The sequence below is a fragment of the Dermacentor silvarum genome, chromosome 1, assembly GCF_013339745.2.
Source record: "Dermacentor silvarum isolate Dsil-2018 chromosome 1, BIME_Dsil_1.4, whole genome shotgun sequence".
Taxonomy (NCBI): Eukaryota; Metazoa; Arthropoda; class Arachnida; order Ixodida; family Ixodidae; genus Dermacentor; species Dermacentor silvarum.
The window spans coordinates 382,321,213-382,343,576 of record NC_051154.1 but is presented as its reverse complement, the minus strand read 5'-3'; the positions used below and the strand labels follow the sequence as shown (position 1 = coordinate 382,343,576).

General features: G+C 49.9%; 27 non-coding genes across 27 annotated transcripts; all 27 read right to left on the bottom strand.

The window, feature by feature from the left end:
- Positions 1-1,006: 1,006 nt before the first annotated feature.
- Positions 1,007-1,101, bottom strand: Trnay-gua (transfer RNA tyrosine (anticodon GUA)). Its single transcript has 2 exons — positions 1,065-1,101; positions 1,007-1,042 (listed from the first exon to the last, which is right to left on the bottom strand). It is a non-coding gene; the product is annotated as a tRNA-Tyr (tRNA).
- A 988-nt stretch (positions 1,102-2,089) lies between these two features.
- Positions 2,090-2,184, bottom strand: Trnay-gua (transfer RNA tyrosine (anticodon GUA)). The gene is made up of 2 exons: positions 2,148-2,184; positions 2,090-2,125 (listed from the first exon to the last, which is right to left on the bottom strand). It is a non-coding gene; the product is annotated as a tRNA-Tyr (tRNA).
- Positions 2,185-3,164: 980 nt separating this feature from the next.
- Trnay-gua (transfer RNA tyrosine (anticodon GUA)) lies at positions 3,165-3,259 on the bottom strand. The gene is made up of 2 exons: positions 3,223-3,259; positions 3,165-3,200 (listed from the first exon to the last, which is right to left on the bottom strand). It is a non-coding gene; the product is annotated as a tRNA-Tyr (tRNA).
- A 177-nt stretch (positions 3,260-3,436) lies between these two features.
- Trnay-gua (transfer RNA tyrosine (anticodon GUA)) lies at positions 3,437-3,531 on the bottom strand. Its single transcript has 2 exons — positions 3,495-3,531; positions 3,437-3,472 (listed from the first exon to the last, which is right to left on the bottom strand). It is a non-coding gene; the product is annotated as a tRNA-Tyr (tRNA).
- A 709-nt stretch (positions 3,532-4,240) lies between these two features.
- Trnal-gag (transfer RNA leucine (anticodon GAG)) lies at positions 4,241-4,335 on the bottom strand. The gene is made up of 2 exons: positions 4,299-4,335; positions 4,241-4,276 (listed from the first exon to the last, which is right to left on the bottom strand). It is a non-coding gene; the product is annotated as a tRNA-Leu (tRNA).
- A 189-nt stretch (positions 4,336-4,524) lies between these two features.
- On the bottom strand, positions 4,525-4,619 carry Trnay-gua (transfer RNA tyrosine (anticodon GUA)). The gene is made up of 2 exons: positions 4,583-4,619; positions 4,525-4,560 (listed from the first exon to the last, which is right to left on the bottom strand). It is a non-coding gene; the product is annotated as a tRNA-Tyr (tRNA).
- A 983-nt stretch (positions 4,620-5,602) lies between these two features.
- Trnay-gua (transfer RNA tyrosine (anticodon GUA)) lies at positions 5,603-5,697 on the bottom strand. Its single transcript has 2 exons — positions 5,661-5,697; positions 5,603-5,638 (listed from the first exon to the last, which is right to left on the bottom strand). It is a non-coding gene; the product is annotated as a tRNA-Tyr (tRNA).
- A 712-nt stretch (positions 5,698-6,409) lies between these two features.
- On the bottom strand, positions 6,410-6,504 carry Trnal-gag (transfer RNA leucine (anticodon GAG)). The gene is made up of 2 exons: positions 6,468-6,504; positions 6,410-6,445 (listed from the first exon to the last, which is right to left on the bottom strand). It is a non-coding gene; the product is annotated as a tRNA-Leu (tRNA).
- Positions 6,505-6,697: 193 nt separating this feature from the next.
- Positions 6,698-6,792, bottom strand: Trnay-gua (transfer RNA tyrosine (anticodon GUA)). The gene is made up of 2 exons: positions 6,756-6,792; positions 6,698-6,733 (listed from the first exon to the last, which is right to left on the bottom strand). It is a non-coding gene; the product is annotated as a tRNA-Tyr (tRNA).
- Positions 6,793-7,780: 988 nt separating this feature from the next.
- On the bottom strand, positions 7,781-7,875 carry Trnay-gua (transfer RNA tyrosine (anticodon GUA)). The gene is made up of 2 exons: positions 7,839-7,875; positions 7,781-7,816 (listed from the first exon to the last, which is right to left on the bottom strand). It is a non-coding gene; the product is annotated as a tRNA-Tyr (tRNA).
- A 176-nt stretch (positions 7,876-8,051) lies between these two features.
- Positions 8,052-8,146, bottom strand: Trnay-gua (transfer RNA tyrosine (anticodon GUA)). Its single transcript has 2 exons — positions 8,110-8,146; positions 8,052-8,087 (listed from the first exon to the last, which is right to left on the bottom strand). It is a non-coding gene; the product is annotated as a tRNA-Tyr (tRNA).
- Positions 8,147-8,323: 177 nt separating this feature from the next.
- On the bottom strand, positions 8,324-8,418 carry Trnay-gua (transfer RNA tyrosine (anticodon GUA)). The gene is made up of 2 exons: positions 8,382-8,418; positions 8,324-8,359 (listed from the first exon to the last, which is right to left on the bottom strand). It is a non-coding gene; the product is annotated as a tRNA-Tyr (tRNA).
- A 994-nt stretch (positions 8,419-9,412) lies between these two features.
- On the bottom strand, positions 9,413-9,507 carry Trnay-gua (transfer RNA tyrosine (anticodon GUA)). Its single transcript has 2 exons — positions 9,471-9,507; positions 9,413-9,448 (listed from the first exon to the last, which is right to left on the bottom strand). It is a non-coding gene; the product is annotated as a tRNA-Tyr (tRNA).
- Positions 9,508-10,488: 981 nt separating this feature from the next.
- On the bottom strand, positions 10,489-10,583 carry Trnay-gua (transfer RNA tyrosine (anticodon GUA)). The gene is made up of 2 exons: positions 10,547-10,583; positions 10,489-10,524 (listed from the first exon to the last, which is right to left on the bottom strand). It is a non-coding gene; the product is annotated as a tRNA-Tyr (tRNA).
- A 177-nt stretch (positions 10,584-10,760) lies between these two features.
- Positions 10,761-10,855, bottom strand: Trnay-gua (transfer RNA tyrosine (anticodon GUA)). The gene is made up of 2 exons: positions 10,819-10,855; positions 10,761-10,796 (listed from the first exon to the last, which is right to left on the bottom strand). It is a non-coding gene; the product is annotated as a tRNA-Tyr (tRNA).
- Positions 10,856-11,564: 709 nt separating this feature from the next.
- Trnal-gag (transfer RNA leucine (anticodon GAG)) lies at positions 11,565-11,659 on the bottom strand. Its single transcript has 2 exons — positions 11,623-11,659; positions 11,565-11,600 (listed from the first exon to the last, which is right to left on the bottom strand). It is a non-coding gene; the product is annotated as a tRNA-Leu (tRNA).
- A 191-nt stretch (positions 11,660-11,850) lies between these two features.
- Trnay-gua (transfer RNA tyrosine (anticodon GUA)) lies at positions 11,851-11,945 on the bottom strand. The gene is made up of 2 exons: positions 11,909-11,945; positions 11,851-11,886 (listed from the first exon to the last, which is right to left on the bottom strand). It is a non-coding gene; the product is annotated as a tRNA-Tyr (tRNA).
- Positions 11,946-12,930: 985 nt separating this feature from the next.
- Positions 12,931-13,025, bottom strand: Trnay-gua (transfer RNA tyrosine (anticodon GUA)). Its single transcript has 2 exons — positions 12,989-13,025; positions 12,931-12,966 (listed from the first exon to the last, which is right to left on the bottom strand). It is a non-coding gene; the product is annotated as a tRNA-Tyr (tRNA).
- Positions 13,026-13,735: 710 nt separating this feature from the next.
- On the bottom strand, positions 13,736-13,830 carry Trnal-gag (transfer RNA leucine (anticodon GAG)). The gene is made up of 2 exons: positions 13,794-13,830; positions 13,736-13,771 (listed from the first exon to the last, which is right to left on the bottom strand). It is a non-coding gene; the product is annotated as a tRNA-Leu (tRNA).
- A 188-nt stretch (positions 13,831-14,018) lies between these two features.
- Positions 14,019-14,113, bottom strand: Trnay-gua (transfer RNA tyrosine (anticodon GUA)). The gene is made up of 2 exons: positions 14,077-14,113; positions 14,019-14,054 (listed from the first exon to the last, which is right to left on the bottom strand). It is a non-coding gene; the product is annotated as a tRNA-Tyr (tRNA).
- Positions 14,114-15,100: 987 nt separating this feature from the next.
- On the bottom strand, positions 15,101-15,195 carry Trnay-gua (transfer RNA tyrosine (anticodon GUA)). Its single transcript has 2 exons — positions 15,159-15,195; positions 15,101-15,136 (listed from the first exon to the last, which is right to left on the bottom strand). It is a non-coding gene; the product is annotated as a tRNA-Tyr (tRNA).
- A 2,084-nt stretch (positions 15,196-17,279) lies between these two features.
- Positions 17,280-17,374, bottom strand: Trnay-gua (transfer RNA tyrosine (anticodon GUA)). Its single transcript has 2 exons — positions 17,338-17,374; positions 17,280-17,315 (listed from the first exon to the last, which is right to left on the bottom strand). It is a non-coding gene; the product is annotated as a tRNA-Tyr (tRNA).
- A 981-nt stretch (positions 17,375-18,355) lies between these two features.
- Trnay-gua (transfer RNA tyrosine (anticodon GUA)) lies at positions 18,356-18,450 on the bottom strand. Its single transcript has 2 exons — positions 18,414-18,450; positions 18,356-18,391 (listed from the first exon to the last, which is right to left on the bottom strand). It is a non-coding gene; the product is annotated as a tRNA-Tyr (tRNA).
- A 177-nt stretch (positions 18,451-18,627) lies between these two features.
- Positions 18,628-18,722, bottom strand: Trnay-gua (transfer RNA tyrosine (anticodon GUA)). The gene is made up of 2 exons: positions 18,686-18,722; positions 18,628-18,663 (listed from the first exon to the last, which is right to left on the bottom strand). It is a non-coding gene; the product is annotated as a tRNA-Tyr (tRNA).
- Positions 18,723-19,429: 707 nt separating this feature from the next.
- Trnah-gug (transfer RNA histidin (anticodon GUG)) lies at positions 19,430-19,523 on the bottom strand. Its single transcript has 2 exons — positions 19,487-19,523; positions 19,430-19,465 (listed from the first exon to the last, which is right to left on the bottom strand). It is a non-coding gene; the product is annotated as a tRNA-His (tRNA).
- A 1,514-nt stretch (positions 19,524-21,037) lies between these two features.
- Positions 21,038-21,132, bottom strand: Trnah-gug (transfer RNA histidin (anticodon GUG)). The gene is made up of 2 exons: positions 21,096-21,132; positions 21,038-21,073 (listed from the first exon to the last, which is right to left on the bottom strand). It is a non-coding gene; the product is annotated as a tRNA-His (tRNA).
- Positions 21,133-21,311: 179 nt separating this feature from the next.
- Trnay-gua (transfer RNA tyrosine (anticodon GUA)) lies at positions 21,312-21,406 on the bottom strand. Its single transcript has 2 exons — positions 21,370-21,406; positions 21,312-21,347 (listed from the first exon to the last, which is right to left on the bottom strand). It is a non-coding gene; the product is annotated as a tRNA-Tyr (tRNA).
- Positions 21,407-22,364: the final 958 nt, after the last annotated feature.

The following is a 22,364-nucleotide window of genomic DNA, read 5'->3' as shown; positions in this document are numbered from 1 at the left end:
CTCTACGAACCGAGCTATCGACGGAGCTTGTGGGCGACACCTTCCGATCGCATTTCGTGTATTCAATAATGGCACGCTTGAGGCATATCAAGCCTGACGCTCCGTAGAAAATGTGTGCTGATCAATACCACCCAAAAAAGAGCGGAAAGTAATCAACAGTGCTGGTGATAAAAAGTAAGCCATGACTAGAAATAAAAATTCACGCAAGATTGCACTCTTTCGCGCAAAGTTTACGCACAGCGAAGCTTACTGGCTGCTACTGCTAGGTCTTGGTTTAACTTAACTACGCATTTAGGAAGGTATTCTCGGGCGATCATTTTCGGTAGTACCTTCCTATTTGCGACATTTCGTCTGACTAGCGCTGGACGCGTCGGCGCCTACGAGCGACAGCGTTCCTGGCATGCCACAAATGCAGGCAATAAAGGTTGGCACAGTACCACGAACGCCGCTGCTTACCGTCGCCAAACACGTTGGAGGCTAGCCGCTCTATATCAATCGGCCAGATTTGCTGTGTCTTCAGCTTTGCTCGGCCTAGTGCAAGCTTTCGCTTTTCTTTTTCTCCTGGCTCAGCCCGCGCGGAGAGAAGAGAGGCGGGGGTCGGGAAGGCAGGGAGCTGGCGAGGAGGAGACCGCGTGTCTCCGCCTCCTCCTCCGGGTTGTCATGGCTACGGCGCGGCAGTTTCTAGGCACGCACCACAAATTACGGCTGGCTTAAACAGCTTCGCTGTTAAATGTCCGTCGAGCCGGATTCGTATCAGCGACCTATGGATAGCTATTTCTATATTAGCACTCCTACAGTCCACCGCTCTCCCAAATGAGATATCGACGGAGCTGATGGGCGACACCTTTCGATCAAGTTTAGTGCATTCATTTATCGCACGCGTGAGGTAGATCAAGCTTGACTTTATGTAAAAAATGTGTCCTTATCAATACCACCCCCAAAAAAAGAGCGGGAAGTTGTCAACAGTGCTGGTGATAAAAAGTAAGCCACGACAGGCAATAAAAAGTCCGTCGAGCCGGATTCGAACCAGCGACCTATGGATATCTGTTTCTCCAATAGCACTCCTACAGTCCACCGCTCTACCAACTGAGCTATCGACGGAGCTGATGGGCGACACTTTCGGATCACATTTAGTGCATTCAATAATGGCACGCTTGAGGCATATCAAGCCTGACGCTCCGTAGAAAATGTGTGCTGATCAATACCACCCAAAAAAAAAGAGCGGAAAGTAATCAACAGTGCTGGTGATAAAAAGTAAGCCATGACTAGAAATAAAAATTCACGCAAGTTTGCACTCTTTCGCGCAAAGTTTACGCACAGCGAAGCTTACTGGCTGCTACTGCTAGGTCTTGCTTTAACTTAACTACGCATTTAGGAAGATATTCTCGGGCGATCATTTTCGGTAGTACCTTCCTATTTGCGACATTTCGTCTGACTAGCGCTGGACGCGTCGGCGCCTACGAGCGACAGGTTCCTGGCATGCCACAAACGCAGGCAATAAAGGTTGGCACAGTACCAAGAGCGCCGCTGCTTACCGACGCTGAACATGTTGGAGGCTAACCGCTCGATATCAATCGGCCAGATTTGCTGTGTCTTCAGCTTTGGGCGGCGTAGTGCAAGTTTGCTCCTTTTTCTGTCCTGGCTCAGCCCGCGCGGAGAGAAGAGAGGCGGGGGTCGGGAAGGCAGGGAGCTGGCGAGGAGGAGACCGCGTGTCTTCGCCTTCTCTTCCAGGTTGGCATGGCTACGGCGCGGCAGATTCTTGGCACGCACCACAAATTACGGCTGGCTTAAACAGCTTCGCTCTTAAAAGTCCGTCAAGCCTGATTCGAATCAGCGACCTATGGATAACTTTTTCTCCAATAGCACCCCCTCAGTCCACCGCTCTACCAACTGAGATATCGACGGAGCTGATGGGCGACACCTGCTGATCGCATTTAGTGCATTCATTTATCGCACGCTTGAGGTAGATCAAGGCTGACGTTACGTAAAAAATATGTCCTTATCAATACCCCCCCCCCCACGAAAAGAAGAGCGGGAATTTATCAACAGTGCTGGTGATAAAAAGTAAACCGTGACACGCAATAAAAAGTCCGTCGAGCCGGATTCCAACCAGCGACCTATGGATGTTTGTTTATCCAATAGCCCTCCTACAGTCCACCGCTCTACAAACTGAGCTATCGACGGAGCTGATGGGCGAGACTTTCGGCTCACATTTAGTGCATTCAATAATGGCACGCTAGAGGCATATCAAGCCTGACGCTCCGTAGAAAATGTGTCCTGATCAATACCACCCAAAAAAGAGCGGAAAGTAATCAACAGTGTTGGTGATAAAAAGTAAGCCATGACTAGAAAAAAAAATCACGAAAGATTGCACTCGGTCGCGCAAAGCTTACGCACAGCGAAGCTTACTGGCTGCTACTGCTAGGTATTGGTTTTACTTAACTACGCATTTAGGAACGTATTCTCGGGCGATCATTTTCGGTAGTACCTTCCTATTTGCGACATTTCGTCTGACTAGCGCTGGACGCGTCGGCGCCTACGAGCGACAGCGTTCCTTGCATGCCACAAACGCAGGCACTAAAGGTTGGCACAGTACCAAGAACGCCGTTGCTTACGGACGCCGAACACGTTGGAGGCTAGCCGCTCGATATCAATCGGCCAGATTTGCTGTGTCTTCAGCTTTGCGCGGCCTAGTGCAAGCTTGCGCCTTTTTTTTTCTCCTGGGTGAGCGCGCCGCGGAGAGAAGAGAGGTTGGGGTTGGGAAGGCAGAGAGGTGACGAGGAGGAGACCGCCTGTCTTCGCCTTCTCCTCCAGGTTGCCATGGCTACGGCGCGGCAGATTCTTGGCACGCACCACAAATTACGGCTGGCATAAACAGCTTCGCTGTTAAATGTCCGTCGAGCCGGATTCGTATCAGCGACCTATGGATAGCAGTTTCTATATTAGCACTCCTACAGTCCACCGCTCTCCCAAATGAGATATCGACGGAGCTGATGGGCGACACCTTTCGATCACGTTTAGTGCATTCATTTATCGCACGCGTGAGGTAGATCAAGCCTGACTTTATGTAAAAAATGTGTCCTTATCAATACCACCCAAAAAAAGAGCAGGAAGTTCTCAACAGTGCTGGTGATAAAAAGTAAGCCATGACAGGCAATAAAAAGTCCGTCGAGCCGGATTCGAACCAGCGACCTATGGATATCTGTTTCTCCAATAGCACTCCTACAGTCCACTGCTCTACCAACTGAGCTATCGACGGAGCTGATGGGCGACACCTTTCGATCAAGTTTAGTGCATTCATTTATCGCACGCGTGAGGTAGATCAAGCTTGACTTTATGTAAAAAATGTGTCCTTATCAATACCACCCAAAAAAAAGAGCGGGAAGTTGTCAACAGTGCTGGTGATAAAAAGTAAGCCATGACAGGCAATAAAAAGTCCGTCGGGCCGGATTCGAACCAGCGACCTATGGATATCTGTTTCTCCAATAGCACTCCTACAGTCCACCGCTCTACCAACTGAGCTATCGACGGAGCTGATGGGCGACACTTTCGGATCACATTTAGTGCATTCAATAATGGCACGCTTGAGGCATATCAAGCCTGACGCTCCGTAGAAAATGTGTGCTGATCAATACCACCCAAAAAAAAGAGCGGAAAGTAATCAACAGTGCTGGTGATAAAAAGTAAGCCATGACTAGAAATAAAAATTCACGCAAGTTTGCACTCTTTCGCGCAAAGTTTACGCACAGCGAAGCTTACTGGCTGCTACTGCTAGGTCTTGCTTTAACTTAACTACGCATTTAGGAAGATATTCTCGGGCGATCATTTTCGGTAGTACCTTCCTATTTGCGACATTTCGTCTGACTAGCGCTGGACGCGTCGGCGCCTACGAGCGACAGGTTCCTGGCATGCCACAAACGCAGGCAATAAAGGTTGGCACAGTACCAAGAGCGCCGCTGCTTACCGACGCTGAACATGTTGGAGGCTAACCGCTCGATATCAATCGGCCAGATTTGCTGTGTCTTCAGCTTTGGGCGGCGTAGTGCAAGTTTGCTCCTTTTTTCTGTCCTGGCTCAGCCCGCGCGGAGAGAAGAGAGGCGGGGGTCGGGAAGGCAGGGAGCTGGCGAGGAGGAGACCGCGTGTCTTCGCCTTCTCTTCCAGGTTGCCATGGCTACGGCGCGGCAGATTCTTGGCACGCACCACAAATTACGGCTGGCTTAAACAGCTTCGCTCTTAAAAGTCCGTCAAGCCGGATTCGAATCAGCGACCTATGGATAACTTTTTCTCCAATAGCACCCCCTCAGTCCACCGCTCTACCAACTGAGATATCGACGGAGCTGATGGGCGACACCTGCTGATCGCATTTAGTGCATTCATTTATCGCACGCTTGAGGTAGATCAAGGCTGACGTTACGTAAAAAATATGTCCTTATCAATACCCACCCCCCCCCCCCACGAAAAGAAGAGCGGGAATTTATCAACAGTGCTGGTGCTAAAAAGTAAACCGTGACACGCAATAAAAAGTCCGTCGAGCCGGATTCCAACCAGCGACCTATGGATGTTTGTTTATCCAATAGCCCTCCTACAGTCCACCGCTCTACAAACTGAGCTATCGACGGAGCTGATGGGCGAGACTTTCGGCTCACATTTAGTGCATTCAATAATGGCACGCTAGAGGCATATCAAGCCTGACGCTCCGTAGAAAATGTGTCCTGATCAATACCACCCAAAAAATAGGCGGAAAGTAATCAACAGTGTTGGTGATAAAAAGTAAGCAATGACTAGAAAAAAAAAATCACGAAAGATTGCACTCGGTCGCGCAAAGCTTACGCACAGCGAAGCTTACTGGCTGCTACTGCTAGGTATTGGTTTTACTTAACTACGCATTTAGGAACGTATTCTCGGGCGATCATTTTCGGTAGTACCTTCCTATTTGCGACATTTCGTCTGACTAGCGCTGGACGCGTCGGCGCCTACGAGCGACAGCGTTCCTGGCATGCCACAAATGCAGGCAATAAAGGTTGGCACAGTACCACGAACGCCGCTGCTTACCGTCGCCAAACACGTTGGAGGCTAGCCGCTCTATATCAATCGGCCAGATTTGCTGTGTCTTCAGCTTTGCTCGGCCTAGTGCAAGCTTTCGCTTTTCTTTTTCTCCTGGCTCAGCCCGCGCGGAGAGAAGAGAGGCGGGGGTCGGGAAGGCAGGGAGCTGGCGAGGAGGAGACCGCGTGTCTCCGCCTCCTCCTCCGGGTTGTCATGGCTACGGCGCGGCAGTTTCTAGGCACGCACCACAAATTACGGCTGGCTTAAACAGCTTCGCTGTTAAATGTCCGTCGAGCCGGATTCGTATCAGCGACCTATGGATAGCTATTTCTATATTAGCACTCCTACAGTCCACCGCTCTCCCAAATGAGATATCGACGGAGCTGATGGGCGACACCTTTCGATCAAGTTTAGTGCATTCATTTATCGCACGCGTGAGGTAGATCAAGCTTGACTTTATGTAAAAAATGTGTCCTTATCAATACCACCCCCAAAAAAAGAGCGGGAAGTTGTCAACAGTGCTGGTGATAAAAAGTAAGCCACGACAGGCAATAAAAAGTCCGTCGAGCTGGATTCGAACCAGCGACCTATGGATATCTGTTTCTCCAATAGCACTCCTACAGTCCACCGCTCTACCAACTGAGCTATCGACGGAGCTGATGGGCGACACTTTCGGATCACATTTAGTGCATTCAATAATGGCACGCTTGAGGCAAATCAAGCCTGACGCTCCGTAGAAAATGTGTGCTGATCAATACCACCCAAAAAAAAAAAGAGCGGAAAGTAATCAACAGTGCTGGTGATAAAAAGTAAGCCATGACTAGAAATAAAAATTCACGCAAGTTTGCACTCTTTCGCGCAAAGTTTACGCACAGCGAAGCTTACTGGCTGCTACTGCTAGGTCTTGCTTTAACTTAACTACGCATTTAGGAAGATATTCTCGGGCGATCATTTTCGGTAGTACCTTCCTATTTGCGACATTTCGTCTGACTAGCGCTGGACGCGTCGGCGCCTACGAGCGACAGGTTCCTGGCATGCCACAAACGCAGGCAATAAAGGTTGGCACAGTACCAAGAGCGCCGCTGCTTACCGACGCTGAACATGTTGGAGGCTAACCGCTCGATATCAATCGGCCAGATTTGCTGTGTCTTCAGCTTTGGGCGGCGTAGTGCAAGTTTGCTCCTTTTTTCTGTCCTGGCTCAGCCCGCGCGGAGAGAAGAGAGGCGGGGGTCGGGAAGGCAGGGAGCTGGCGAGGAGGAGACCGCGTGTCTTCGCCTTCTCTTCCAGGTTGCCATGGCTACGGCGCGGCAGATTCTTGGCACGCACCACAAATTACGGCTGGCTTAAACAGCTTCGCTCTTAAAAGTCCGTCAAGCCGGATTCGAATCAGCGACGTATGGATAACTTTTTCTCCAATAGCACCCCCTCAGTCCACCGCTCTACCAACTGAGATATCGACGGAGCTGATGGGCGACACCTGCTGATCGCATTTAGTGCATTCATTTATCGCACGCTTGAGGTAGATCAAGGCTGACGTTACGTAAAAAATATGTCCTTATCAATACCCACCCCCCCCCCCCCCCCACGAAAAGAAGAGCGGGAATTTATCAACAGTGCTGGTGCTAAAAAGTAAACCGTGACACGCAATAAAAAGTCCGTCGAGCCGGATTCCAACCAGCGACCTATGGATGTTTGTTTATCCAATAGCCCTCCTACAGTCCACCGCTCTACAAACTGAGCTATCGACGGAGCTGATGGGCGAGACTTTCGGCTCACATTTAGTGCATTCAATAATGGCACGCTAGAGGCATATCACCCTGACGCTCCGTAGAAAATGTGTCCTGATCAATACCACCCAAAAAAATAGGCGGAAAGTAATCAACAGTGTTGGTGATAAAAAGTAAGCAATGACTAGAAAAAAAAAATCACGAAAGATTGCACTCGGTCGCGCAAAGCTTACGCACAGCGAAGCTTACTGGCTGCTACTGCTAGGTATTGGTTTTACTTAACTACGCATTTAGGAACGTATTCTCGGGCGATCATTTTCGGTAGTACCTTCCTATTTGCGACATTTCGTCTGACTAGCGCTGGACGCGTCGGCGCCTACGAGCGACAGCGTTCCTTGCATGCCACAAACGCAGGCACTAAAGGTTGGCACAGTACCAAGAACGCCGTTGCTTACGGACGCCGAACACGTTGGAGGCTAGCCGCTCGATATCAATCGGCCAGATTTGCTGTGTCTTCAGCTTTGCGCGGCCTAGTGCAAGCTTGCGCCTTTTTTTTTCTCCTGGGTGAGCGCGCCGCAGAGAGAAGAGAGGTTGGGGTTGGGAAGGCAGAGAGGTGACGAGGAGGAGACCGCCTGTCTTCGCCTTCTCCTCCAGGTTGCCATGGCTACGGCGCGGCAGATTCTTGGCACGCACCACAAATTACGGCTGGCTTAAACAGCTTCGCTGTTAAATGTCCGTCGAACCGGATTCGTATCAGCGACCTATGGATAGCTGTTTCTATATTAGCACTCCTACAGTCCACCGCTCTCCCAAATGAGATATCGACGGAGCTGATGGGCGACACCTTTCGATCACGTTTAGTGCATTCATTTATCGCACGCGTGAGGTAGATCAAGCCTGAGTTTATGTAAAAAATGTGTCCTTATCAATACCACCCCCCCCAAAAAAAAGAGCAGGAAGTTCTCAACAGTGCTGGTGATAAAAAGTAAGCCATGACAGGCATTAAAAAGTCCGTCGAGCCGGATTCGAACCAGCGACCTATGGATAGCTGTTTCTATATTATCACTCCTACAGTCCACCGCTCTCCCAAATGAGATATCGACGGAGCTGATGGGCGACACCTTTCGATCACGTTTAGTGCATTCATTTATCGCACGCGTGAGGTAGATCAAGCCTGACTTTATGTAAAAAATGTGTCCTTATCAATACCACCCAAAAAAAGAGCAGGAAGTTCTCAACAGTGCTGGTGATAAAAAGTAAGCCATGACAGGCAATAAAAAGTCCGTCGAGCCGGATTCGAACCAGCGACCTATGGATATCTGTTTCTCCAATAGCACTCCTACAGTCCACTGCTCTACCAACTGAGCTATCGACGGAGCTGATGGGCGACACCTTTCGATCAAGTTTAGTGCATTCATTTATCGCACGCGTGAGGTAGATCAAGCTTGACTTTATGTAAAAAATGTGTCCTTATCAATACCACCCAAAAAAAAGAGCGGGAAGTTGTCAACAGTGCTGGTGATAAAAAGTAAGCCATGACAGGCAATAAAAAGTCCGTCGGGCCGGATTCGAACCAGCGACCTATGGATATCTGTTTCTCCAATAGCACTCCTACAGTCCACCGCTCTACCAACTGAGCTATCGACGGAGCTGATGGGCGACACTTTCGGATCACATTTAGTGCATTCAATAATGGCACGCTTGAGGCATATCAAGCCTGACGCTCCGTAGAAAATGTGTGCTGATCAATACCACCCAAAAAAAAGAGCGGAAAGTAATCAACAGTGCTGGTGATAAAAAGTAAGCCATGACTAGAAATAAAAATTCACGCAAGTTTGCACTCTTTCGCGCAAAGTTTACGCACAGCGAAGCTTACTGGCTGCTACTGCTAGGTCTTGCTTTAACTTAACTACGCATTTAGGAAGATATTCTCGGGCGATCATTTTCGGTAGTACCTTCCTATTTGCGACATTTCGTCTGACTAGCGCTGGACGCGTCGGCGCCTACGAGCGACAGGTTCCTGGCATGCCACAAACGCAGGCAATAAAGGTTGGCACAGTACCAAGAGCGCCGCTGCTTACCGACGCTGAACATGTTGGAGGCTAACCGCTCGATATCAATCGGCCAGATTTGCTGTGTCTTCAGCTTTGGGCGGCGTAGTGCAAGTTTGCTCCTTTTTTCTGTCCTGGCTCAGCCCGCGCGGAGAGAAGAGAGGCGGGGGTCGGGAAGGCAGGGAGCTGGCGAGGAGGAGACCGCGTGTCTTCGCCTTCTCTTCCAGGTTGGCATGGCTACGGCGCGGCAGATTCTTGGCACGCACCACAAATTACGGCTGGCTTAAACAGCTTCGCTCTTAAAAGTCCGTCAAGCCTGATTCGAATCAGCGACCTATGGATAACTTTTTCTCCAATAGCACCCCCTCAGTCCACCGCTCTACCAACTGAGATATCGACGGAGCTGATGGGCGACACCTGCTGATCGCATTTAGTGCATTCATTTATCGCACGCTTGAGGTAGATCAAGGCTGACGTTACGTAAAAAATATGTCCTTATCAATACCCCCCCCCCCCCCCCCACGAAAAGAAGAGCGGGAATTTATCAACAGTGCTGGTGATAAAAAGTAAACCGTGACACGCAATAAAAAGTCCGTCGAGCCGGATTCCAACCAGCGACCTATGGATGTTTGTTTATCCAATAGCCCTCCTACAGTCCACCGCTCTACAAACTGAGCTATCGACGGAGCTGATGGGCGAGACTTTCGGCTCACATTTAGTGCATTCAATAATGGCACGCTAGAGGCATATCAAGCCTGACGCTCCGTAGAAAATGTGTCCTGATCAATACCACCCAAAAAAAGAGCGGAAAGTAATCAACAGTGTTGGTGATAAAAAGTAAGCCATGACTAGAAAAAAAAATCACGAAAGATTGCACTCGGTCGCGCAAAGCTTACGCACAGCGAAGCTTACTGGCTGCTACTGCTAGGTATTGGTTTTACTTAACTACGCATTTAGGAACGTATTCTCGGGCGATCATTTTCGGTAGTACCTTCCTATTTGCGACATTTCGTCTGACTAGCGCTGGACGCGTCGGCGCCTACGAGCGACAGCGTTCCTTGCATGCCACAAACGCAGGCACTAAAGGTTGGCACAGTACCAAGAACGCCGTTGCTTACGGACGCCGAACACGTTGGAGGCTAGCCGCTCGATATCAATCGGCCAGATTTGCTGTGTCTTCAGCTTTGCGCGGCCTAGTGCAAGCTTGCGCCTTTTTTTTTCTCCTGGGTGAGCGCGCCGCGGAGAGAAGAGAGGTTGGGGTTGGGAAGGCAGAGAGGTGACGAGGAGGAGACCGCCTGTCTTCGCCTTCTCCTCCAGGTTGCCATGGCTACGGCGCGGCAGATTCTTGGCACGCACCACAAATTACGGCTGGCATAAACAGCTTCGCTGTTAAATGTCCGTCGAGCCGGATTCGTATCAGCGACCTATGGATAGCAGTTTCTATATTAGCACTCCTACAGTCCACCGCTCTCCCAAATGAGATATCGACGGAGCTGATGGGCGACACCTTTCGATCACGTTTAGTGCATTCATTTATCGCACGCGTGAGGTAGATCAAGCCTGACTTTATGTAAAAAATGTGTCCTTATCAATACCACCCAAAAAAAGAGCAGGAAGTTCTCAACAGTGCTGGTGATAAAAAGTAAGCCATGACAGGCAATAAAAAGTCCGTCGAGCCGGATTCGAACCAGCGACCTATGGATATCTGTTTCTCCAATAGCACTCCTACAGTCCACTGCTCTACCAACTGAGCTATCGACGGAGCTGATGGGCGACACCTTTCGATCAAGTTTAGTGCATTCATTTATCGCACGCGTGAGGTAGATCAAGCTTGACTTTATGTAAAAAATGTGTCCTTATCAATACCACCCAAAAAAAAGAGCGGGAAGTTGTCAACAGTGCTGGTGATAAAAAGTAAGCCATGACAGGCAATAAAAAGTCCGTCGGGCCGGATTCGAACCAGCGACCTATGGATATCTGTTTCTCCAATAGCACTCCTACAGTCCACCGCTCTACCAACTGAGCTATCGACGGAGCTGATGGGCGACACTTTCGGATCACATTTAGTGCATTCAATAATGGCACGCTTGAGGCATATCAAGCCTGACGCTCCGTAGAAAATGTGTGCTGATCAATACCACCCAAAAAAAAGAGCGGAAAGTAATCAACAGTGCTGGTGATAAAAAGTAAGCCATGACTAGAAATAAAAATTCACGCAAGTTTGCACTCTTTCGCGCAAAGTTTACGCACAGCGAAGCTTACTGGCTGCTACTGCTAGGTCTTGCTTTAACTTAACTACGCATTTAGGAAGATATTCTCGGGCGATCATTTTCGGTAGTACCTTCCTATTTGCGACATTTCGTCTGACTAGCGCTGGACGCGTCGGCGCCTACGAGCGACAGGTTCCTGGCATGCCACAAACGCAGGCAATAAAGGTTGGCACAGTACCAAGAGCGCCGCTGCTTACCGACGCTGAACATGTTGGAGGCTAACCGCTCGATATCAATCGGCCAGATTTGCTGTGTCTTCAGCTTTGGGCGGCGTAGTGCAAGTTTGCTCCTTTTTTCTGTCCTGGCTCAGCCCGCGCGGAGAGAAGAGAGGCGGGGGTCGGGAAGGCAGGGAGCTGGCGAGGAGGAGACCGCGTGTCTTCGCCTTCTCTTCCAGGTTGCCATGGCTACGGCGCGGCAGATTCTTGGCACGCACCACAAATTACGGCTGGCTTAAACAGCTTCGCTCTTAAAAGTCCGTCAAGCCGGATTCGAATCAGCGACCTATGGATAACTTTTTCTCCAATAGCACCCCCTCAGTCCACCGCTCTACCAACTGAGATATCGACGGAGCTGATGGGCGACACCTGCTGATCGCATTTAGTGCATTCATTTATCGCACGCTTGAGGTAGATCAAGGCTGACGTTACGTAAAAAATATGTCCTTATCAATACCCACCCCCCCCCCCCCCACGAAAAGAAGAGCGGGAATTTATCAACAGTGCTGGTGCTAAAAAGTAAACCGTGACACGCAATAAAAAGTCCGTCGAGCCGGATTCCAACCAGCGACCTATGGATGTTTGTTTATCCAATAGCCCTCCTACAGTCCACCGCTCTACAAACTGAGCTATCGACGGAGCTGATGGGCGAGACTTTCGGCTCACATTTAGTGCATTCAATAATGGCACGCTAGAGGCATATCAAGCCTGACGCTCCGTAGAAAATGTGTCCTGATCAATACCACCCAAAAAAATAGGCGGAAAGTAATCAACAGTGTTGGTGATAAAAAGTAAGCAATGACTAGAAAAAAAAAATCACGAAAGATTGCACTCGGTCGCGCAAAGCTTACGCACAGCGAAGCTTACTGGCTGCTACTGCTAGGTATTGGTTTTACTTAACTACGCATTTAGGAACGTATTCTCGGGCGATCATTTTCGGTAGTACCTTCCTATTTGCGACATTTCGTCTGACTAGCGCTGGACGCGTCGGCGCCTACGAGCGACAGCGTTCCTGGCATGCCACAAATGCAGGCAATAAAGGTTGGCACAGTACCACGAACGCCGCTGCTTACCGTCGCCAAACACGTTGGAGGCTAGCCGCTCTATATCAATCGGCCAGATTTGCTGTGTCTTCAGCTTTGCTCGGCCTAGTGCAAGCTTTCGCTTTTTCTTTTTCTCCTGGCTCAGCCCGCGCGGAGAGAAGAGAGGCGGGGGTCGGGAAGGCAGGGAGCTGGCGAGGAGGAGACCGCGTGTCTCCGCCTCCTCCTCCGGGTTGTCATGGCTACGGCGCGGCAGTTTCTAGGCACGCACCACAAATTACGGCTGGCTTAAACAGCTTCGCTGTTAAATGTCCGTCGAGCCGGATTCGTATCAGCGACCTATGGATAGCTATTTCTATATTAGCACTCCTACAGTCCACCGCTCTCCCAAATGAGATATCGACGGAGCTGATGGGCGACACCTTTCGATCAAGTTTAGTGCATTCATTTATCGCACGCGTGAGGTAGATCAAGCTTGACTTTATGTAAAAAATGTGTCCTTATCAATACCACCCCCAAAAAAAGAGCGGGAAGTTGTCAACAGTGCTGGTGATAAAAAGTAAGCCACGACAGGCAATAAAAAGTCCGTCGAGCTGGATTCGAACCAGCGACCTATGGATATCTGTTTCTCCAATAGCACTCCTACAGTCCACCGCTCTACCAACTGAGCTATCGACGGAGCTGATGGGCGACACTTTCGGATCACATTTAGTGCATTCAATAATGGCACGCTTGAGGCATATCAAGCCTGACGCTCCGTAGAAAATGTGTGCTGATCAATACCACCCAAAAAAAAAAGAGCGGAAAGTAATCAACAGTGCTGGTGATAAAAATAAGCCATGACTAGAAATAAAAATTCACGCAAGTTTGCACTCTTTCGCGCAAAGTTTACGCACAGCGAAGCTTACTGGCTGCTACTGCTAGGTCTTGCTTTAACTTAACTACGCATTTAGGAAGATATTCTCGGGCGATCATTTTCGGTAGTACCTTCCTATTTGCGACATTTCGTCTGACTAGCGCTGGACGCGTCGGCGCCTACGAGCGACAGGTTCCTGGCATGCCACAAACGCAGGCAATAAAGGTTGGCACAGTACCAAGAGCGCCGCTGCTTACCGACGCTGAACATGTTGGAGGCTAACCGCTCGATATCAATCGGCCAGATTTGCTGTGTCTTCAGCTTTGGGCGGCGTAGTGCAAGTTTGCTCCTTTTTTCTGTCCTGGCTCAGCCCGCGCGGAGAGAAGAGAGGCGGGGGTCGGGAAGGCAGGGAGCTGGCGAGGAGGAGACCGCGTGTCTTCGCCTTCTCTTCCAGGTTGCCATGGCTACGGCGCGGCAGATTCTTGGCACGCACCACAAATTACGGCTGGCTTAAACAGCTTCGCTCTTAAAAGTCCGTCAAGCCGGATTCGAATCAGCGACGTATGGATAACTTTTTCTCCAATAGCACCCCCTCAGTCCACCGCTCTACCAACTGAGATATCGACGGAGCTGATGGGCGACACCTGCTGATCGCATTTAGTGCATTCATTTATCGCACGCTTGAGGTAGATCAAGGCTGACGTTACGTAAAAATATGTCCTTATCAATACCCACCCCCCCCCCCCCACGAAAAGAAGAGCGGGAATTTATCAACAGTGCTGGTGCTAAAAGTAAACCGTGACACGCAATAAAAAGTCCGTCGAGCCGGATTCCAACCAGCGACCTATGGATGTTTGTTTATCCAATAGCCCTCCTACAGTCCACCGCTCTACAAACTGAGCTATCGACGGAGCTGATGGGCGAGACTTTCGGCTCACATTTAGTGCATTCAATAATGGCACGCTAGAGGCATATCACCCTGACGCTCCGTAGAAAATGTGTCCTGATCAATACCACCCAAAAAAATAGGCGGAAAGTAATCAACAGTGTTGGTGATAAAAAGTAAGCAATGACTAGAAAAAAAAAATCACGAAAGATTGCACTCGGTCGCGCAAAGCTTACGCACAGCGAAGCTTACTGGCTGCTACTGCTAGGTATTGGTTTTACTTAACTACGCATTTAGGAACGTATTCTCGGGCGATCATTTTCGGTAGTACCTTCCTATTTGCGACATTTCGTCTGACTAGCGCTGGACGCGTCGGCGCCTACGAGCGACAGCGTTCCTTGCATGCCACAAACGCAGGCACTAAAGGTTGGCACAGTACCAAGAAACGCCGTTGCTTACGGACGCCGAACACGTTGGAGGCTAGCCGCTCGATATCAATCGGCCAGATTTGCTGTGTCTTCAGCTTTGCGCGGCCTAGTGCAAGCTTGCGCCTTTTTTTTTTCCTGGGTGAGCGCGCCGCAGAGAGAAGAGAGGTTGGGGTTGGGAAGGCAGAGATGTGACGAGGAGGAGACCGCCTGTCTTCGCCTTCTCCTCCAGGTTGCCATGGCTACGGCGCGGCAGATTCTTGGCACGCACCACAAATTACGGCTGGCTTAAACAGCTTCGCTGTTAAATGTCCGTCGAACCGGATTCGTATCAGCGACCTATGGATAGCTGTTTCTATATTAGCACTCCTACAGTCCACCGCTCTCCCAAATGAGATATCGATGGAGCTGATGGGCGACACCTTTCGATCACGTTTAGTGCATTCATTTATCGCACGCGTGAGGTAGATCAAGCCTGAGTTTATGTAAAAAATGTGTCCTTATCAATACCACCCCCCCCAAAAAAAGAGCAGGAAGTTCTCAACAGTGCTGGTGATAAAAAGTAAGCCATGACAGGCATTAAAAAGTCCGTCGAGCCGGATTCGAACCAGCGACCTATGGATAGCTGTTTCTATATTATCACTCCTACAGTCCACCGCTCTCCCAAATGAGATATCGACGGAGCTGATGGGCGACAGCTTTCGATCACGTTTAGTGCATTCATTTATCGCACGCGTGAGGTAGATCAAGGCTGACGCTCCGTAGAAAATGTGTCCTGATCAATACCACCCGAAAAAAAGAGCGGAAAGTAATCAAGACTGCTGGTCATAAAAAGTTAGCCATGACTAGAAATAAAAATTCACGCAAGTTTGCACTCTTTCGCGCAAAGTTTACGCACAGCGAAGCTTACTGGCTGCTACTGCTAGGTCTTGGTTTAACTTAATTACGCATTTAGGAAGGTATTCTCGGGCAATCATTTTCGGTAGTACCTTCCTATTTGCGAAGTTTTGTCTGACTAGCGCTGGACGCGTCGGCGCCTACGAGCCACAGCGTTCCTGGCATGCCACAAACGCAGGCAGTAAAGGTTGGCACAGTACCAAGAACGCCGCTGCTTACCGACGCTGAACACGTTGGAGGCTAGCCGCTCGATATCAATCGGCCAGATTTGCTGTGTCTTCAGCTTTGGGCGGCCTAGTGCAAGCTTGCACCTTTTTTTTTTTTCTCCTGGGTGAGAGCGCCCCTGAGAGAAGAGAGGTTGGGGTTGGGAAGGCAGAGAGCTGGCGAGGAGGAGACCGCGTGTCTCCGCCTCCTCCTCCGGGTTGTCATGGCTACGGCGCGGCAGTTTCTAGGCACGCACCACAAATTACGGCTGGCTTAAACAGCTTCGCTCTTAAAAGTCCGTCAAGCCGGATTCGAATCAACGACCTATGGATAACTTTTTCTCCAACAGCACTCCCACAGTGCACCGCTCTACCAACTGAGATATCGACGGAGCTGATGGGCGACACCTGCTGATCGCAATTAGTGCATTCATTTACCGCACGCTTGAGGTAGATCAAGGTTGACGTTACGTAAAAATATGTCCTTATCAATACCCCCCCCCCCCCCACGAAAAGAAGAGCAGGAAGTTCTCAACAGTGCTGGTGATAAAACGTAAGCCATGACACGCAATAAAAAGTCCGTCGAGCCGGCTTCGAAGCAGCGACCTATGGATATCTGTTTCTCCAATAGAACTCCTACAGTCCATCGCTCTACGAACCGAGCTATCGACGGAGCTTGTGGGCGACACCTTCCGATCGCATTTCGTGTATTCAATAATGGCACGCTTGAGGCATATCAAGCCTGACGCTCCGTAGAAAATGTGTGCTGATCAATACCACCCAAAAAAAGAGCGGAAAGTAATCAACAGTGCTGGTGATAAAAAGTAAGCCATGACTAGAAATAAAAATTCACGCAAGATTGCACTCTTTCGCGCAAAGTTTACGCACAGCGAAGCTTACTGGCTGCTACTGCTAGGTCTTGGTTTAACTTAACTACGCATTTAGGAAGATATTCTCGGGCGATCATTTTCGGTAGTACCTTCCTATTTGCGACATTTCGTCTGACTAGCGCTGGACGCGTCGGCGCCTACGAGCGACAGCGTTCCTGGCATGCCACAAACGCAGGCAATAAAGGTTGGCACAGTACCAAGAACGCCGCTGCTTACCGACGCTGAACATGTTGGAGGCTAACCACTCGATATCAATCGGCCAGATTTGCTGTGTCTTCAGCTTTGGGCGGCGTAGTGCAAGTTTGCTCCTTTTTTCTGTCCTGGCTCAGCCCGCGCGGAGAGAAGAGAGGCGGGGGTCGGGAAGGCAGGGAGCTGGCGAGGAGGAGACCGCGTGTCTTCGCCTTCTCTTCCAGGTTGCCATGGCTACGGCGCGGCAGATTCTTGGCACGCACCACAAATTACGGCTGGCTTAAACAGCTTCGCTCTTAAAAGTCCGTCAAGCCTGATTCGAATCAGCGACCTATGGATAACTTTTTCTCCAATAGCACCCCCTCAGTCCACCGCTCTACCAACTGAGATATCGACGGAGCTGATGGGCGACACCTGCTGATCGCATTTAGTGCATTCATTTATCGCACGCTTGAGGTAGATCAAGGCTGACGTTACGTAAAAAATATGTCCTTATCAATACCCACCCCCCCCCCCCACGAAAAGAAGAGCGGGAATTTATCAACAGTGCTGGTGATAAAAAGTAAACCGTGACACGCAATAAAAAGTCCGTCGAGCCGGATTCCAACCAGCGACCTATGGATGTTTGTTTATCCAATAGCCCTCCTACAGTCCACCGCTCTACAAACTGAGCTATCGACGGAGCTGATGGGCGAGACTTTCGGCTCACATTTAGTGCATTCAATAATGGCACGCTAGAGGCATATCAAGCCTGACGCTCCGTAGAAAATGTGTCCTGATCAATACCACCCAAAAAAAGAGCGGAAAGTAATCAACAGTGTTGGTGATAAAAAGTAAGCCATGACTAGAAAAAAAAATCACGAAAGATTGCACTCGGTCGCGCAAAGCTTACGCACAGCGAAGCTTACTGGCTGCTACTGCTAGGTATTGGTTTACTTAACTACGCATTTAGGAACGTATTCTCGGGCGATCATTTTCGGTAGTACCTTCCTATTTGCGACATTTCGTCTGACTAGCGCTGGACGCGTCGGCGCCTACGAGCGACAGCGTTCCTTGCATGCCACAAACGCAGGCACTAAAGGTTGGCACAGTACCAAGAACGCCGTTGCTTACGGACGCCGAACACGTTGGAGGCTAGCCGCTCGATATCAATCGGCCAGATTTGCTGTGTCTTCAGCTTTGCGCGGCCTAGTGCAAGCTTGCGCCTTTTTTTTTTCTCCTGGGTGAGCGCGCCACGGAGAGAAGAGAGGTTGGGGTTGGGAAGGCAGAGAGGTGACGAGGAGGAGACCGCCTGTCTTCGCCTTCTCCTCCAGGTTGCCATGGCTACGGCGCGGCAGATTCTTGGCACGCACCACAAATTACGGCTGGCATAAACAGCTTCGCTGTTAAATGTCCGTCGAGCCGGATTCGTATCAGCGACCTATGGATAGCAGTTTCTATATTAGCACTCCTACAGTCCACCGCTCTCCCAAATGAGATATCGACGGAGCTGATGGGCGACACCTTTCGATCACGTTTAGTGCATTCATTTATCGCACGCGTGAGGTAGATCAAGCCTGACTTTATGTAAAAAATGTGTCCTTATCAATACCACCCAAAAAAAGAGCAGGAAGTTCTCAACAGTGCTGGTGATAAAAAGTAAGCCATGACAGGCAATAAAAAGTCCGTCGAGCCGGATTCGAACCAGCGACCTATGGATATCTGTTTCTCCAATAGCACTCCTACAGTCCACTGCTCTACCAACTGAGCTATCGACGGAGCTGATGGGCGACACCTTTCGATCAAGTTTAGTGCATTCATTTATCGCACGCGTGAGGTAGATCAAGCTTGACTTTATGTAAAAAATGTGTCCTTATCAATACCACCCAAAAAAAAGAGCGGGAAGTTGTCAACAGTGCTGGTGATAAAAAGTAAGCCATGACAGGCAATAAAAAGTCCGTCGGGCCGGATTCGAACCAGCGACCTATGGATATCTGTTTCTCAAATAGCACTCCTACAGTCCACCGCTCTACCAACTGAGCTATCGACGGAGCTGATGGGCGACACTTTCGGATCACATTTAGTGCATTCAATAATGGCACGCTTGAGGCATATCAAGCCTGACGCTCCGTAGAAAATGTGTGCTGATCAATACCACCCAAAAAAGAGCGAAAAGTAATCAACAGTGCTGGTGATAAAAAGTAAGCCATGACTAGAAATAAAAATTCACGCAAGTTTGCACTCTTTCGCGCAAAGTTTACGCACAGCGAAGCTTACTGGCTGCTACTGCTAGGTCTTGGTTTAACTTAACTACGCATTTAGGAAGATATTCTCGGGCGATCATTTTCGGTAGTACCTTCCTATTTGCGACATTTCGTCTGACTAGCGCTGGACGCGTCGGCGCCTACGAGCGACAGGTTCCTGGCATGCCACAAACGCAGGCAATAAAGGTTGGCACAGTACCAAGAACGCCGCTGCTTACCGACGCTGAACACGTTGGAGGCTAGCCGCTCGATATCAATCGGCCAGATTTGCTGTGTCTTCAGCTTTGGGCGGCGTAGTGCAAGTTTGCTCCTTTTTTCTGTCCTGGCTCAGCCCGCGCGGAGAGAAGAGAGGCGGGGGTCGGGAAGGCAGGGAGCTGGCGAGGAGGAGACCGCGTGTCTTCGCCTTCTCTTCCAGGTTGCCATGGCTACGGCGCGGCAGATTCTTGGCACGCACCACAAATTACGGCTGGCTTAAACAGCTTCGCTCTTAAAAGTCCGTCAAGCCGGATTCGAATCAGCGACCTATGGATAACTTTTTCTCCAATAGCACCCCACAGTCCACCGCTCTACCAACTGAGCTATCGACGGAGCTGATGGGCGACACTTTCGGATCACATTTAGTGCATTCAATAATGGAACGCTAGAGGCATATCAAGCCTGACGCTCCGTAGAAAACGTGTCCTGATCAATACCACCCCCAAAAAAGAGCGGAAAGTAATCAACAGTGTTGGTGATAAAAAGTAAGCCATGACTAGAAAAAAATCACGAAAGATTGCACTCGGTCGCGCAAAGCTTAAGCACAGCGAAGCTTACTGGCTGCTACTGCTAGGTATTGGTTTTACTTAACTACGCATTTAGGAACATATTCTCGGGCGATCATTTTCGGTAGTACCTTCCTATTTGCGACATTTCGTCTGATTAGCGCTGGACGCGTCCGCGCCTACGAGCGACAGCGTTCCTGGCATGCCACAAAAGCAGGCACTAAAGGTTGGCACAGTACGAAGAACGCCGTTGCTTACGGACGCCGAACACGTTGGAGGCTAGCCGCTCGATATCAATCGGCCAGATTTGCTGTGTCTTCAGCTTTGCGCGGCCTAGTGCAAGCTTGCGCGTTTTTTTTTCTCCTGGGTCAGCGCGCCGCGGAGAGAAGAGAGGCTGGGGTTGGGAAGGCAAAGAGCTGGCGAGGAGAAGACCGCGTGTCTTCGCCTTCTCCTCCAGGTTGCCATGGCTACGGCGCGGCAGATTCTTGGCACGCACCACAAATTACGGCTGGCTTAAACAGCTTCGCTCTTAAAAGTCCGTCATGCCGGATTCGAATCAGCGACCTATGGATAACTTTTTCTCCAATAGCACTCCCACAGTCCACCGCTCTACCAACTGAGATATCGACGGAGCTGATGGGCGGCACCTGCTGATCGCATTTAGTGCATTCATTTATCGCACGCTTGAGGTAGATCAAGGCTGACGCTCCGTAGAAAATGTGTCCTGATCAATACCACCCCAAAAAAAAGAGCGGAAAGTAATCAAGACTGCTGGTCATAAAAAGTTAGCCATGACTAGAAATAAAAATTCACGCAAGTTTGCACTCTTTCGCGCAAAGTTTACGCACAGCGAAGCTTACTGGCTGCTACTGCTAGGTCTTGGTTTAACTTAACTACGCATTTAGGAAGATATTCTCGGGCGATTATTTTCGGTAGTACCTTCCTATTTGCGACATTTCGTCTGACTAGCGCTGGACGCGTCGGCGCCTACGAGCGACAGGTTCCTGGCATGCTACAAACGCAGGCAATAAAGGTTGGCACAGTACCAAGAACGTCGCTGCTTACCGACGCTGAACACGTTGGAGGCTAGCCGCTCGATATCAGTCGGCCAGATTTGCTGTGTCTTCAGCTTTGGGCGGCGTAGTGCAAGTTTGCTCCTTTTTTCTGTCCTGGCTCAGCCCGCGCGGAGAGAAGAGAGGCGGGGGTCGGGAAGGCAGGGAGCTGGCGAGGAGGAGACCGCGTGTCTTCGCCTTCTCTTCCAGGTTGCCATGGCTACGGCGCGGCAGATTCTTGGCACGCACCACAAATTACGGCTGGCTTAAACAGCTTCGCTCTTAAAAGTCCGTCAAGCCGGATTCGAATCAGCGACCTATGGATAACTTTTTCTCCAATAGCACCCCCACAGTCCACCGCTCTACCAACTGAGATATCGACGGAGCTGATGGGCGACACCTGCTGATCGCATTTAGTGCATTCATTTATCGCACGCTTGAGGTAGAACAAGGCTGACGTTACGTAAAAAATATGTCCTTATCAATACCCCCCGCGAAAAGAAGGGCGGGAAGTTATCAACAGTGCTGGTGATAAAAAGTAAGCCATGACACGCAATAAAAAGTCCGTCGAGCCGGATTCGAACCAGCGACCTATGGATGTCTGTTTATCCAATAGCAGTCCTACAGTCCACCGCTCTACCAACTGAGCTATCGACGGATCTGATGGGCGACACTTTCGGATCACATTAATGGATTCAATAATGGAACGCTAGAGGCATATCAAGCCTGACGCTCTGTAGAAAATGTGTCCTGATCAATACCACCCCAAAAAAAGAGCGGAAAGTAATCAACAGTGTTGGTGATAAAAAGTAAGCCATGACTAGAAAAAAAATCACGAAAGATTGCACTCTTTCGCGCAAAGTTTACGCACAGCAAAGCTTACTGGCTGCTACTGCTAGGTCTTGGTTTAACTTAACTACGCATGTAGGAAGGTTTTGTCGGGCGATCATTTTCGGAGGGATCTTCCCTTTATCGACATTTCGCATGACTAGCGCTGGACGCGTCGGCGCCTACGAGCGACAGCGCTCCTTTTCATGCAACAAACGCAGGCAGTAAAGGTTGGCACAGTACCACGAACGCCGCTGCTTATCGTCGCCGAACAGGTTGGAGGCTAGCCGCTCTATATCAATCGGCCAGATTTGCTGTGTCTTCAGCTTTGCTCGGCCTAGTGCAAGCTTTCGCTTTTCTTTTTCTCCTGGCTCAGCCCGCGCGGAGAGAAGAGAGGCGGGGGTCGGGAAGGCAGGGAGCTGGCGAGGAGGAGACTGCGTGTCTCCGCCTCCTCCTCCGGGTTGTCATGGCTACGGCGCGGCAGATTCTTGGCACGCACCACAAATTACGGCTGGCATAAACAGCTTCGCTGTTAAATGTCCGTCGAGCCGGATTCGTATCAGCGACCTATGGATAGCTGTTTCTATATTAGCACTCCTACAGTCCACCGCTCTCCCAAATGAGATATCGACGGAGCTGATGGGCGACACCTTTCGATCACGTTTAGTGCATTCATTTATCGCACGCGTGAGGTAGATCAAGCCTGAGTTTATGTAAAAAATGTGTCCTTATCAATACCACCCAAAAAAAAAGAGCAGGAAGTTCTCAACAGTGCTGGTGATAAAAAG